Source organism: Halichoerus grypus, chromosome 5 (genome assembly GCF_964656455.1).
Source record: "Halichoerus grypus chromosome 5, mHalGry1.hap1.1, whole genome shotgun sequence".
Classification (NCBI taxonomy): domain Eukaryota; kingdom Metazoa; phylum Chordata; class Mammalia; order Carnivora; family Phocidae; genus Halichoerus; species Halichoerus grypus.
Window position 1 is genome coordinate 88,820,330 of NC_135716.1, and position 13,421 is coordinate 88,833,750.

Genomic DNA, 13,421 nt, shown 5'->3' on the forward strand with positions numbered 1-13,421 from the left:
TTGACAGAGAGAGACACAGCGAGAGAGGGAACACAAGCAGGGGGAGTGGGAGAGGGAGAAGCAGGCTTCCCGCCGAGCAGGGAGCCCGATGTGGGGCTCGATCCCAGGACCCTGGGATCATGACCTGAGCCGAAGGCAGACGCTTAACGACTGAGCCACCCAGGCGCCCCGGTCCAGTGATCTTTCTAAACTGAAGAGATGGAGCTGGGAGTCCAGGAAGACCAAGGTCACTGAAGCCACTAGAGAGAAAAGAGCTGCACACAGGGAAAGAGCTCGGAGGTCTTCAGAGGATCCCCTGGCAGTATTCAGGTCAGTACTGCTCAGTAAATGTGTGTGAGTGAACTAGTAGAAGCCTCAGAGACTGGGAAAACAACCATGTGAAAGGTCTAGAGAGAACAATGGATCACAAAGGCTGGAAACCATTCCTGTTGCCAACAACCACAGTGAAAAACCTCAAAACTCACAGGGCATCAGGTAAAGTACTCAGAAGAGTTTGCCTTATTATGGAGAAAAATTAGCTCTAGGCTGAATGCTGTTTTGGTCCTACCTAACAAAGCTTAACAATAAGCTCTAAATGGATCAGTATTTTCCAAGTAACTTAACTGTGTCCTAGAACAAAACTCAAGAATAGTTACTGGAATATGTCAAAATAATCAGCATCCAACAAGGTGAAATTCACAATGTGTGGCATCCAATAAAAAAAATTTACCAGGCATGCAATGAAGTAGGAAAACATGACCCATAATGAGAAGAAAAGTCGGTCCATAGAAACAGATCCAGAAATGAATAAGATAAGAAGCTGAAGGAAAGATTAAGCATTCCAAGTATAGACTTGAAAACTATAAAAAAGACCCAGCTCAAATTTCTAGGGGTGAAAACTATAATGTCTGAAGTGAAAAATACATCGGATGGAAATGACAGCAGATTAGACACTGCAGAAGAAAGTCTTAGTGAACTGAAAGACATAGCAATAGAAGTAAGCATGATTGATTTCTTAAAAAATAATTTTGAAATTATGCATGTATTTTAATACATGAAATAAAACAGAAAAGCCAAAGAGGAAAAAAGACTGCCCCATGTGACATGAAAATTAAAAGTTGCTTGGAATAAAACCTGAACAGAAGTTTTAAAAGACACATAACAAAGTGGGTTGAAAATATGAACAGTGCATTTGAGAGTTAAAGCTAACCTTCTTAAATTACAAAGATTCTTTTTTTTTAAGATTTTATTTATTTGAGAGAGAGAGAGCACAAGGAGGGAGGAGAGGGAGAAGTAGGCTCCCGGCGAGCAGGGAGCCTGATGAGGGGCTCAATCCCAGGACCCTGAGAGCATGACTTGAGCTGAAGGCAGATGCTTACTGACTGAGCCACCCAGGTGCCCCTAAAATTACAAAGATTCTTAAAATCAGTAGGAAAAAATGAACAATCTTTTTCATTTGGAAAAGTGAGAAAAATATGTTGTATAGTTATATTGCTATACTGCAGATTACCCCCAAAATTTAGCAGTTTAAAATGAACGACAAACACCTACTATCTCAGGGCTTCTCTGGGTCAAAGATGCATAGTGGCTTATAGGAGAGGTTCCAGATCTCATGAGGTGGCAGGCAAGCTGTTGGCAGGGGCCACAGTCTCTGTGGGCCTCTCTAGAGGGGGATCTCCTTCAAGTTCACTCAGAAAGTTGTTGCCAGGTCTTGTTCCTTGCTGTCTACTGACAGGAGACCTCAGTTTCTTCTCTGTAGACTAACTGGGTGTCCTCATGACATGGAAGCTGGCTCCCCCCAGTGTGAATGTTTAGTCTTCCTTATCCTTGTATTTATTATCTACTAGGTCACTCAAATAGAAACCACAGTCATTTTTTTAATATCATCCCTCTCCTTCTTACCCACTTGCCTCATTTCAAATTTTCTGTCTACACTATAACATGACAGTAACATCATAATTATCTTCCTGCTTTCAGTCTGTCTCACTTCCAAGATACACTTCACATTGATACTTAATTATTCTAAAGCAAAAATCTGTCCTTTTACTTCCATATTTAAAGCCTCTTGATTGCTCTTTATGGCCAATAATGACACCAAAACTCCAACCTCTGTAGCTTATCATTTAAGGAATTTAATGATATGCTTCTACATAACTGTCCAGCCTCACCTCCTATCAGTCCCTGTAAACTAAGTTGCAGGTTCTTAGAACTACATCCCTGCCACCAAGCGCATATCCTCATGTTTCATACCACTAGACCTTTGCACATATTATTTCTTCTGCCATGAATTGCTTCCATTCTTTTTATGGCTGGAAAATTCCTGATATTTTAAAATCAGATCAAATGGCATCTTCTCTATGAAGGTTTCTGATTCATTTTTAATCATTTCCTACTTCTGTATCAACCTGACATTGTATATATCTATCTATTGTAATGTTTGTCACAGTTCATTTAAATTACTTGTTAACATGCCCATCTCCCCACTAAACTCTGGGCTCACTGATGCTAGGTCCCATATCTTATTTTGTCTTATGTTCTTAGTACCAGGCACATACATTTTGTTCTGTGAGTTATCATCTTAATAGATGAAGAAAAGGTATTTGGCAACATTCAATATCCACTCATGGTAAAAAGGAAATCTTTAATGTGACAAAGAAATATACATCAACATCACACATAATGGTGAAATTATTTTAATTATGTATAAATTAAAAGCTTCTCCTTTGAGGTAAGTAACAAGCAAGATGTCCAAAATTTCTATCTTCTACTTTCTTTTAGCATTGTGTTAGAGGTCTTAACTAGTACAATAAGGCAGGAAACAGAAATAATAGGTAAAAGGATTGGTAAAAAAAACAAAAAGCCAAAATGCATTATTGGAAGATGATATTATATATGTAGAAAAACCAAAATTATCTGCAGGTAATGATATTTAATAAGAATTTTAAAAAGTTGCTGAATACAAAATCAATACACAAAAATTCTTTTAGAGAGCCCCCAAAATATCATTTATATATAGGAATTTGACATGTGACAGAAGCAGGACTGCAGGTCAGTGGGGAAAGTATAATCTTTTCATAAATGGTGCTGGGGCAATTCAATATGCATCTAGTGGGGAAGGGAGAGGAAAATGAAACTGGATCACTCCCTCAAACAATACCAAAAGTCAATTTATAAACCTGAATATAAAAGGCAAAATATTTAAGCTTTTAGAAAAGAGTATAGGAGAATATCTTCCTGATCTTCATAATGAGAATTATTTATTAAACATGACATAAAAACACTAATCATAAAAGGAAAAGATTAATAAATTGACTACATTTAACTTAAGCACTTTGTTCATCAATAAAAACCACAAAGAAGGGGCGCCTGGGTGGCTCAGTCCTTAAGCGTCTGCCTTCGGCTCAGGTCATGACCCCAGGGTCCTGGGATCGAGCCCCGCATCAGGCTCCCTGCTCAGCGGGAAGCCTGCTTCTCCCTCTCCCACTCCCCCTGCTTGTGTTTCCTCTCTTGCTGGGTCTCTCTCTGTCAAATAAATAAATAAAAATCTTTTTTTTTAATTTTTAAAAATTTTTTTATTGTTATGTTAATCCCCATACATTACATCATTAGTTTTAGATATAGTGTTCCATGATTCATTGTTTGTGCATAACATCCAGTGCTCCATGCAGAACGTGCCCTCCTCAATACCCATCACCAGGCTAACCCATCCTCCCACCCGCCTCCCCTCTAGAACCCTCAGTTTCGTGCTCTGGTAAGCGCTGTGAATTGTGCAAGACTGTTGAATCTCAGATCTGTACCTCTGAAACAAATAATGCAATATTTGTTAAGAAAGAAAAAAAGAAGAAGAAGAATGTAGCAGGAGGGGAAGAATGAAGGGGGGGAAATCGGAGGGGGAGAAAAACCATGAGAGACGATGGACTCTGAAAAAATCTTTAATAAAAAAAAACACAAAGAGAGGGCAAGACCAAATCGCAGAATTTGAGGATATATTTGCAGCACATCTAACTGGCAAATGAAGAGTATCCAGAATATAAAAGAATTCATACAAATAGATAAGTAAAAAACAAAATCAGTCTAGCAGGGATAGAGCCAAAAGACTTAAAGACACAAGTCACAAAAGAGGACATTTTTAATTGGCCAATTAGCATATTCTCAGGCTCTCAACCTCAAGGAAATGCAAATTAAAACTACAACAAAATTCCACCCCAGACTTACCAGGTTCATAGAATTGATTAAGTCCGGTAATGTCCGGTGTGGCAAGAGTGTGGAGCCACTAGAATTCTCAGTTAGTCAGAGTATAGATTAGCACAACCTCTTTTGAAAATTGTTGTTAAATTTGTAGTTATACATACCCCATGGCCCAGAATTCTACTTCTGGGTACCTAAGCTCGAGCAACTCCTGCACTTGTCAACTACAATACATGTACAAGAATGCTCACAGCAACATGACTCATATTTGCCCCCAGGTTAAAATAACTCACCTGTCCATCAACAATAGAATAGGTGAACAAATTATGTTACCTTCATAAAACGGAATATTATACAGGAAAAAAATTATATAGACAAACCTAAAGAAGTCAGACACAAAAAATAATTACATTTATGTAAACTTTAAAATAGGACAGAATAAATCCTAAACTATATTTGTAAGGGACATATTCATAGGTGGTAAAACCGTAAAGAGAAACAAGGACTGTTCTGAGGGCTGGAAATGTGCTATTTCTTAATCTGCACAGAGGTTACCCATTATTTTCTTCTTTGTATACAGTACATTTAAGTTCTATGTATGTTTCTACATGTGTATGACATGCCAAAACTTGAAAAGTCTTTAACAAAAGATGATGCAAGCTCAGCTAAACAATGCTATTGTTAAACTCTGCTTCGCTTCATAGAAAACATGATTAAGAACAAAGTTTTCCCCTTTGTATCATATGCTATTCTAAAGTCAACAGTGAACTCCATAGAACACCCATAATGCTGACTGATTTAACCATAAGGCCCAGAATATTTAGGTTCTCAAAAAATCTACCTCCAGGTCTATGGCCATACCCCATGAATACACCCAATCTTAGAAGCTATGCAGGGTCAGACCTGGTTAGTATTTGGATGTGAGACTACCTGGGAATGCTAGGTGCTATAGTTTAAAAAAAAATTTTTATCTCCAATAAATAAGACATGATAGGAATGTTGCTTACAGAAATATCTGATTGTTTTAGTTTTGATTCTCCAGATTAAAAACTTGTATTCACATAATAATAATGAAGATGATAACAGTGATCACATATAGATTGCCTGAGTTTTAACTGAGGATTAAAAATGTATTGTGATCTTGCTATGCTCTTGTGCATTGTATATTTGATCTGATCCAATGTCCACTGCAACCCTACAGTGCTAGTATATTTATAATTGTTTTGCAGGTGCCATTCACACAGGTTAGGTAATTTGTATATATGGCTTATAATCTAATGACTCTTAGCTAGGATTTGAAAGCAGATCTTTTTGATTTCCAACATTAAATGTTTCCTGCTATACCACATTGTTTTCCCTGAAAAACCCAAAGTATGTCAGGCTGAAAGTATTAGATTAGCAAAATACCAACTTCACTGAACACCTGCCATGTACCCAGCACTGTAGAAAATACAAAAGGGGGAAGGCATAGTTGAGAGTGTAGAAGGGTGACATAAAGTCATGCCTTAAAGAACATGATGATATCCCTTCAAGCCTGAGATGCTATGGTTCAAGTCAACTGAGAAGACAGTGACCACACATTTAACAGCTAGAGAGGGCGCCTGGGTGGCTCAGTCGGTTGAGTGTCTGCCTTTGGATGGGGTCGTGGTCCTGGGGTCCTGGGATCAAGCCCCGCATCAGGCTCCCTGCTCTGTGGGGAGCCTGCTTCTCCCTCTGCCTCTGCCTCTCTCTCTCTCTGTCTCTCATGAATGGATAAATAAAATCTTAAAAAACAAACAAACAAACAAAACAGCTAGAGAATGTGCCAAACACCATGCACTTGAGATCAAAGCTGTGTGATACAGAAGTGTAGATTCTGCCTCCCTCTTTGTGTTACTTTTAACTTAAATTCGTGAGATTTGTCTGACTTCCACATGTAGTTTGGCCATAAACTATGAACAACTATCACTTCCATGGCTATTTCTAGACAGTTTGGTCTCATAAGAGAACATTGGGCTCTAGCTATTTCCACTCTCGTGATTAGACCCAACAGTGCCTAATAGAGCAGTGGGCTGGGAGTGGGTGAGAATAATGAAGACCTTTCCTAGATTAAGGACTAGAACAATGGTGCTTAATCAGAGGCAATCCACCAACCATCACCAGTAGAGATGAGGAATGCAGCTAAACATCCTTCAATGCACAGGATAATACCTCCCTCCCCACCCCCAGCACCCCAACAATAAAGAATTATCTGGACCAAAATGTCAATAGAACAGGGTTGAGAAACTCTGGCCTAAAAGAACCTTTAAGAGAAACGGAACAGAAGAACAGAACAGAAGAGGATTTGGGAATATGCCTGATGATTACAAAATTTTGCAATCAGCAGAAAGCAAAAGCACACACACACATAATTAGAAGAGATAATGGAAGATCTTAGTTTATCATAGCAATGAAAAAAAATTACCAAGAAATGGGCATAACTTATGAAAGTTTAAATATAATTTTTAAATAAGCGTTTAAATAAAACTTTAAAATGAGCACACACACAAACACACATGACAAATAAAAAAGCATATCATATTCTTGGGGAGAAGCAAGCAATATCATAAAGATGGCTACTTACCCTAAATCTATAAATTTAACATGCCCTGATTTTTTAAATGCCCAAATGATTTTTTTTAACTAGACAACCTGATTCTAAAATTCATACGGAAGAAAACAACAACAAAGAAAACAGGAAAATTCTGAAAGACAAGAGTAATAAAGGGGAATTATTTTTATTAAACAATCAATTTTTATTTTATTTTATTTTTTGGCGCATTATTTTATAAACTAAAGCCAGTTTATTACACAATCTGTAACATAGTAAAGAAGGAAGGCATGTTTTTTTCTAATTCCGCCACTCAGAAGCAATAACTAAATGTTTGTTGGGTGGACTTCCAGTCTTTTTTTTTAAAACAATAAAACAATTTTTGAAGCTACAGATAATTAAAATAATGTGATATTGGCATGAAAGATAACTGGAACAAACTAGGAATCAAAAAGAGGCACAAATGCAATGGAGATTTTATATATGTTAAAGGTAACATTTCAAATCTATGGATAAAAGATAGATTATTCAATAAATGATATTGAGACAACTGGGTAGCTATCTGGAAAAACATAAAGTTTGATTTACCTGTTATTTATATGAATACTAGAAGAAACCATGGAATTTTTAAAAAGCAACCTCAAATTATGGACTCTGAGAAACAAATTGAGGGTTTTAGAGGGGAGGGTGGTGGGGGGATGGGTTAGCCCAGTGATGGGTATTAAGGAGAGAAAAAAAAAAAAAAGCAACCTCAAAGTGGAAAAAACTTTTCTAAGTACGTCACAAAACCAAAACCCAGGAATTATGAAGTAAAAGGTGAATATATTCACCTCGGTAAATAGAAAAGAATGACAAACGGGAAAATATATTTCCAACTTAAATCACAAGAAGCGAATCTCCCTAATATAGAAAGACCCCCCAAATCAATGGAAGACCAACCACTCAACAGAGATGTAAAGCAAGGAAATGGAGTGTTCACTGAAAAGGGAATTCAAATGGCTCTTAAGTTTGTGAAAAGAAACCAATCTCACTCATAATAACAGAAATACACAAAGATGACTTACTTTTCACCCCTATCAGATTGTCGAAGTTCTAAAAAATTGTGTATGTGTGTGGCTATGGGGAAACACATATTCTCACATGTTGGCAATGGGTGTATAAGTTGGCAGATCAGTCAGATTTGAACTAGACAACCTGATGCACATACCTTTCAACCCAGGAATTTTGTCCTATGTATCTACTTACACATGTACAAAATGTATAAGTTAATCAGAGAGGCATTGCCGGGAATAAAAAAAAATTGCTAAGATCCCTAGATGTTTGTTGATAGTGACTATAAGAAGTCAGAAAGAATATAAATGCTCATTAATTGTGGGCCATGAATTACTGCATATTTATGATATAGATACTATATAGCCATAAAAAGTACTGAAGAAGCTTTTTAATGTGTGAATATGGGCCAACCTCCAGATCTGCAAGATATATTGCTAAGAGAGAGAGCGAAGAGGAGAGCAATGCATATAGTATATCACTATTGGTATAAAAATGGAGGTGGGGAGGGCGCCTGGGTGGCTCAGTTGGTTAAGCGACTGCCTTCGGCTCAGGTCATGATCCTGGAGTCCTGGGATCGAGTCCCGCATCGGGCTACCTGCTCGGTAGGGAGTCTGCTTCTCCCTCTCCCGCTCCCCCCTCTTGTGCTCTTTCTTTCTCTCACTCTCTCTCTCAAATAAATAAATAAAATCTTTAAAAAAAAAAAATGGAGGTGGGGAGATGTCCATGCACACACAAATACCTATTCAGTCGCACGTGCGTAAAATCTCTCTGGAATGATACAGAGACAAGTAACTTTGGGTGCTTCTTCAGAGTTGGGTGACTAGGGGCACCTGAGTGGCTCAGTCAGTTAAGCATCTGCCTTCGGCTCAGGTCATGATCCCGGGGTCCTGGGATCGAGCCCCACATCGGGCTCCTTGCTCAGTGGGGAGTCTGCTTCTCCCTCTGCCTGCCGCTACCTCTGCTTGAGCTCTCTCTCTCTCTGTGTCAAATGAATAAATAAAACCTTAAAAAAAAAAAAGAGTTGGGTGACTAGGTGGCAAATACAGAAACAATACTTTCTGTTCCTTGTACATATACTTTTGTACCTTTTGGATTCTGAACCAGATTGGACCATCACCTGATTTGAAAAACCCCAGCACAGTACCCTGGTCTCCAGCTCTGACCAGCCAAGTTTCCTGCCTCTCTCCCCACTTCCCCTGGCCCTTTCCAAGCTGTGGAATAGAGAGTTTCAGACAGGGGCATATCTTTCCTCTACATGCCTCAAACCAAGGCTGGCGCTCTGCATGGGTTCGCAACCGCCTGCTTTTCAATCCACAGGGGTGGAGAATTTAGCTTATTTTTAAATTGGGTGGAATTCAGAAAAGAACTGCCAACATGATTAAATAGACTGGAGAGGCTGGTTCATAAAGAAAGATGAAAAGACCGAAATGTGTGTAATTTGGCTAAGTGACAGCAGGGCCAGGCTGTGGTTAGCACATATAAGTATTCAAACACCAGGATAGGAGAAGAACATTCATGGACATAAATAGGGGAAAAAAATGAAAATATGAAAAGAAAAACAAAGTGCCTCGGTCTTTCTATCTGTCTCTATCTCCAGAGGAGCCTCTCCAGGAAAGCGTTGGATGTCTTGTTCCTTGCACAACATCCTAGAAAATCTTTACCATTGCAGGGTGTAAAGTCCACATCAGCTCCCAGGCCGGGGGTTAGATATCAGCACAGAGACTTGACTTTAGCTCCCTTTCCCTCTGCCACGTCCTGGATCCAAGTGGCCACTGCACTTGCTTTCTCTCCCTTCCATAAGCATACCCAATGAAGGTCAGACAGTCTTGCAAGGGGAGGGGTCCATGCAGAGTATATGAATCATTCATTCATATTTCAAAATCTTGCTGGGTGCCTATGGTAAGGCTGGAAGACAAGACTGCCTTTCCCTGTTACTATCAAGGAGAGCTCATGATGGTTCTACTACCAAGAAGTGACTGTTGAGATGGCCAAGTCGACACAGACCAGCTCAGCAACAGTGCTGGGCTGTCCATCAGGCCCATCTCTCTAATCAGTCTCTCATTAGCCTTACCCCTGGAACACATAGAAAATTTACATTACTGCAATGCCATTAAAAATGAGTACCATGGAGGTTACTTTGCTCATTTCGAATCTACCTGCCTGGGCTTTTTAACTGCTATATCTATCCCATCCCATATATTTGCTATTAACTAAACTTCAATCCAAATTCCTTTGAACTTGGGTATCAGTGTGCCAGGATATATGCTAATGGATATACATAGCAATGTGGTAGTCTATATAAAAATCTCTGTGTGCACGTATGTGTAAATGCAACAGTCTGTGTGTGCGTTTCTGGGTTAATATCCATGTGTTGCTCTATATCTAAGAAGATGCACATATGGGCAAGATGAGCCAAAAACAAGATGAGCCAAAAAAAAATTTAAGAAGCACTCTGGTAGGGATTCCAAAACTAATACCTAAGAGTATATTTTAAAACCATTTGTGGTTTATGTTTATTTAAACTTTTTCCCATTTATCAGATAAAGGAACTGAGCCATGGCTGGAACTGGGCCCGATGTGCTTACTATTGGCAGCGGCAGGTGAGGCCACACCACTGTGGGCAGAATAAGAGGGTCTGAAGGAATAATAAGTATAATTCTCAATTATTCTGAAAAGACTTCCGGGTGAGGAGATGGCAGTTGGGTCCTAGACTGTGGGTAAGGAGAGAATGACTTCTTTCTGGGCTCTGGTTCTCTTGGGAAGAGGCTCTGGAGAGACTAGCCATGCTAAAGGGCTTTCCCACATAATGGATAGGAGCCAGACTCTGTCGTATGCAACCAGGTCAGGAGCCGAGCACGCCCAATAGCAAGGGAGGAAAGCAGGCTCATCGCTGCTGTGCCATATTTTGGTTTACCAACAGATTACAGAACACCCAAACACACACAAACAAGTCCAGAAGTGATTCTTCCAAGGATACTGCGGTGACTTCCCCAAGTAATCAGTGACTCCGCCTTCCTTCTGCTCTACCATCCTCAGCATTCGGCTTCCAGCCTCAAGACCACCTCATGTTCCAATATGGTTGCCATAGCGCATGTCATCACACACTCATTTCAGGCAGCAGGAAGGGAAAAGGGAAGCATCTCCCAGTTTTACCAGCCCCTGCAAGGAGCCTTCCCAGGAGTCCACTTCTATTGGTTTAGCCAGAACTCAGTCTTGTGACCATACCTAGCTGCAAGAAAGGCTGGGAAAGGTATCTGTTTAACATGGCTCATCACCATCTCAAATAAAATTGTTTTTCTGTATCAAAACAAGGAGAGAATGGATATTGGGTGGAAAGTTTTTCCTGCAGTGTCAGGGCAGAAGTGTGGCCTGTAGCAGACTGCGTAAGGATGGCTAGCTGCCTGCTGAAGGATGATTTTGGTGTATGTTCCCTTTTCGTGATAGCTGGGGCTGTAACAAAAAAGTGACATTACGTGTTACAATCTGTTCTTGGCTGTGCTGTGAGGCCTTCAAGAAAGGGTCTGTGTCCGCTCCTGGGCAGAGGGGAGAGCAGCACCCACAGGCTGTGTTGGTTGATCGCAGCAGTGACCCGAGACAGCACTGGCTGTGAAGAACCGCATGGAGCTTTCTGGAGCAGCGGAGCCCCTTTACACTCAGAGACCCTGGACCGAAGTGGTCCTTACTGACGAGGGGGACACAAGCAAGACCCCTTTGAGAGACTCCTTGAGAAACATGAGAGGGTAGGAACACCTCAGAAGCGGGCTGGGACTGCTGCTGTGCAGGTAAGGGTGAACTTCGTGCTGAACTCTGCATGTGACCTCATTTACAACCATGGACAGGAGAGCCTGAAGCGCATTTGAATGACCCGAAATAAAGGATGCATTTCAAAACCATATGTTCTGTAAAGAAAGAGTTGGTTAAGAAAATGTGGATGCCTGTATTTTAAACTAAATTCCAGCTTTTTAAAGATTTTTTAAAAAATTTAATTGACAGAGAGAGAGTGAGCACAAACAGGGGAGTGGCAGGCAGAGGGAGAGGGAGAAGCAGGCTTCCCGCAGAGCAGGAAGCCCGATGCGGGGCTCAAGCCCAGGACCCTGGGATCATGACCGGAGCCAAAGGCAGACGCTTAACTGACTGAGCCACCCAGGTGCCCTGTAAATCCCAGCTTTTTAAGGTAAACAGTGGGTGACGCCTGGGTGGCTCAGTCGGTTAGGCATCTGCCTTCAGCTCAGATCATAATCCCAGGGTCCTAGGATGAAGTCCCTCATGGGGCTCCTTGCTCAGCCGGGAGCCTGCTTCTCCCTCTGCCTGCCGCTCCCCCTGCTTGTACTCTCTCTTTCTCTGATAAATAAATAAAATCTTTAAAAAATAAATAAACAGTGGTTGGTGCTCACTTTGGTAAGCTTGGTAATTTTTTTTTAAATAATATTTTATTTATTTATTTGAAACAGAGAGAGACGGAACAAGCAGGGGGAGTGGGAGAGGGAGAAGCAGACTCCCAGCTGAGCAGGGAGCCCGATTCGAGGCTCAATCCCAGGACCCTGGGATCAGGACCTGAGACAAAGGCAGACGCTTAACGACTGAGCCACCCAGGCGCCCAGCTTGGTGATTTTCAAAGTATGTTTTGAGGAACTCTCTAGTTTTGTGGAGTACCTCAGAGACCAGAGGGAGGCCAAAGGGGCTAGGCTTTGGTCCCCAAATATCACATAGCTTACAACATATTCATATTTTTTGCATTCCAGATAACTTTTCATTTGAAAAATTATTCCCACTTCTCAAAAAATTAGAAATTTCTGACATTAGTATTAAACTTATTAATGGTGATTATCTAATAAAGTTGGTCTCATTACCTTCAACACAGAAAAATTGCAGAAAAACTGAATAAGAAGATGTGGATGTATTATACCTACTCTTCTGAAAAAAAAAAAAAATCCTGCAGTGCCTGGGTGGCTCAGTCAGCTAAGTGTTTGACTCTTGATTTCGGCTCACAGCATGATCTCAGGGTCCTGGAATCAAGTCAGGCTCTGTGCTCAGCAGGGAGCCTGCTTGAGGATTCTCTCTCTCCTCTCCCTCTGCCCCTCCTCCTGCTCACTCTCTCTCTCTAAAATAAATAAATCTTAAAAAAAAATAATCCCGGCCTAAACAATATACATTGAGACACACAATGCCAGTCACCGTCATTTAGGTATGAAAGAATTTTCCGGACATCATCAACTACAACATTTAGGAAGAGAGGAAGGGATTCTACATGAGGACAAGCTTTGAAAACGTCTATTTATTCAACTGGAAAGATGAAAGTAGTGGTGGAGGGAATGGGTGGATGGGTGGAGAGTGCAGCAAAAATCTGATTAAAGTTTTCCAAGTCATGGAGGATAAAGAAACGGAGAACCATAGACTCTTTAACCAAATTCTGGAATACAAGACTTGGTGAAACTTGAGTTTGAAAGAAGCAGATATACCACACATAAAAGGAAGTACCACTCCTTTCATACAGGACAAAAATATAAATTGGGTACAGAAAAGATGGAGAGGCATTATGGACCACATGAGTTCTTGTGGGTCCTGACTTCAATGAGTGGCTCTTGGGACTCTAATAAGAAATTATAACCTACGAATGCCTTAGAGTCCATCC

At 40.5% G+C, this 13,421-nt stretch overlaps 1 long non-coding RNA gene across 3 annotated transcripts in view; it reads right to left on the reverse strand.

Moving 5' to 3' along the window:
* Positions 1 to 13,421, reverse strand: part of LOC118534327 (uncharacterized) — a 65,339-nt gene that overhangs the window by 20,721 nt on the left and 31,197 nt on the right. The gene's annotated exons all lie outside the window — the stretch shown is intronic.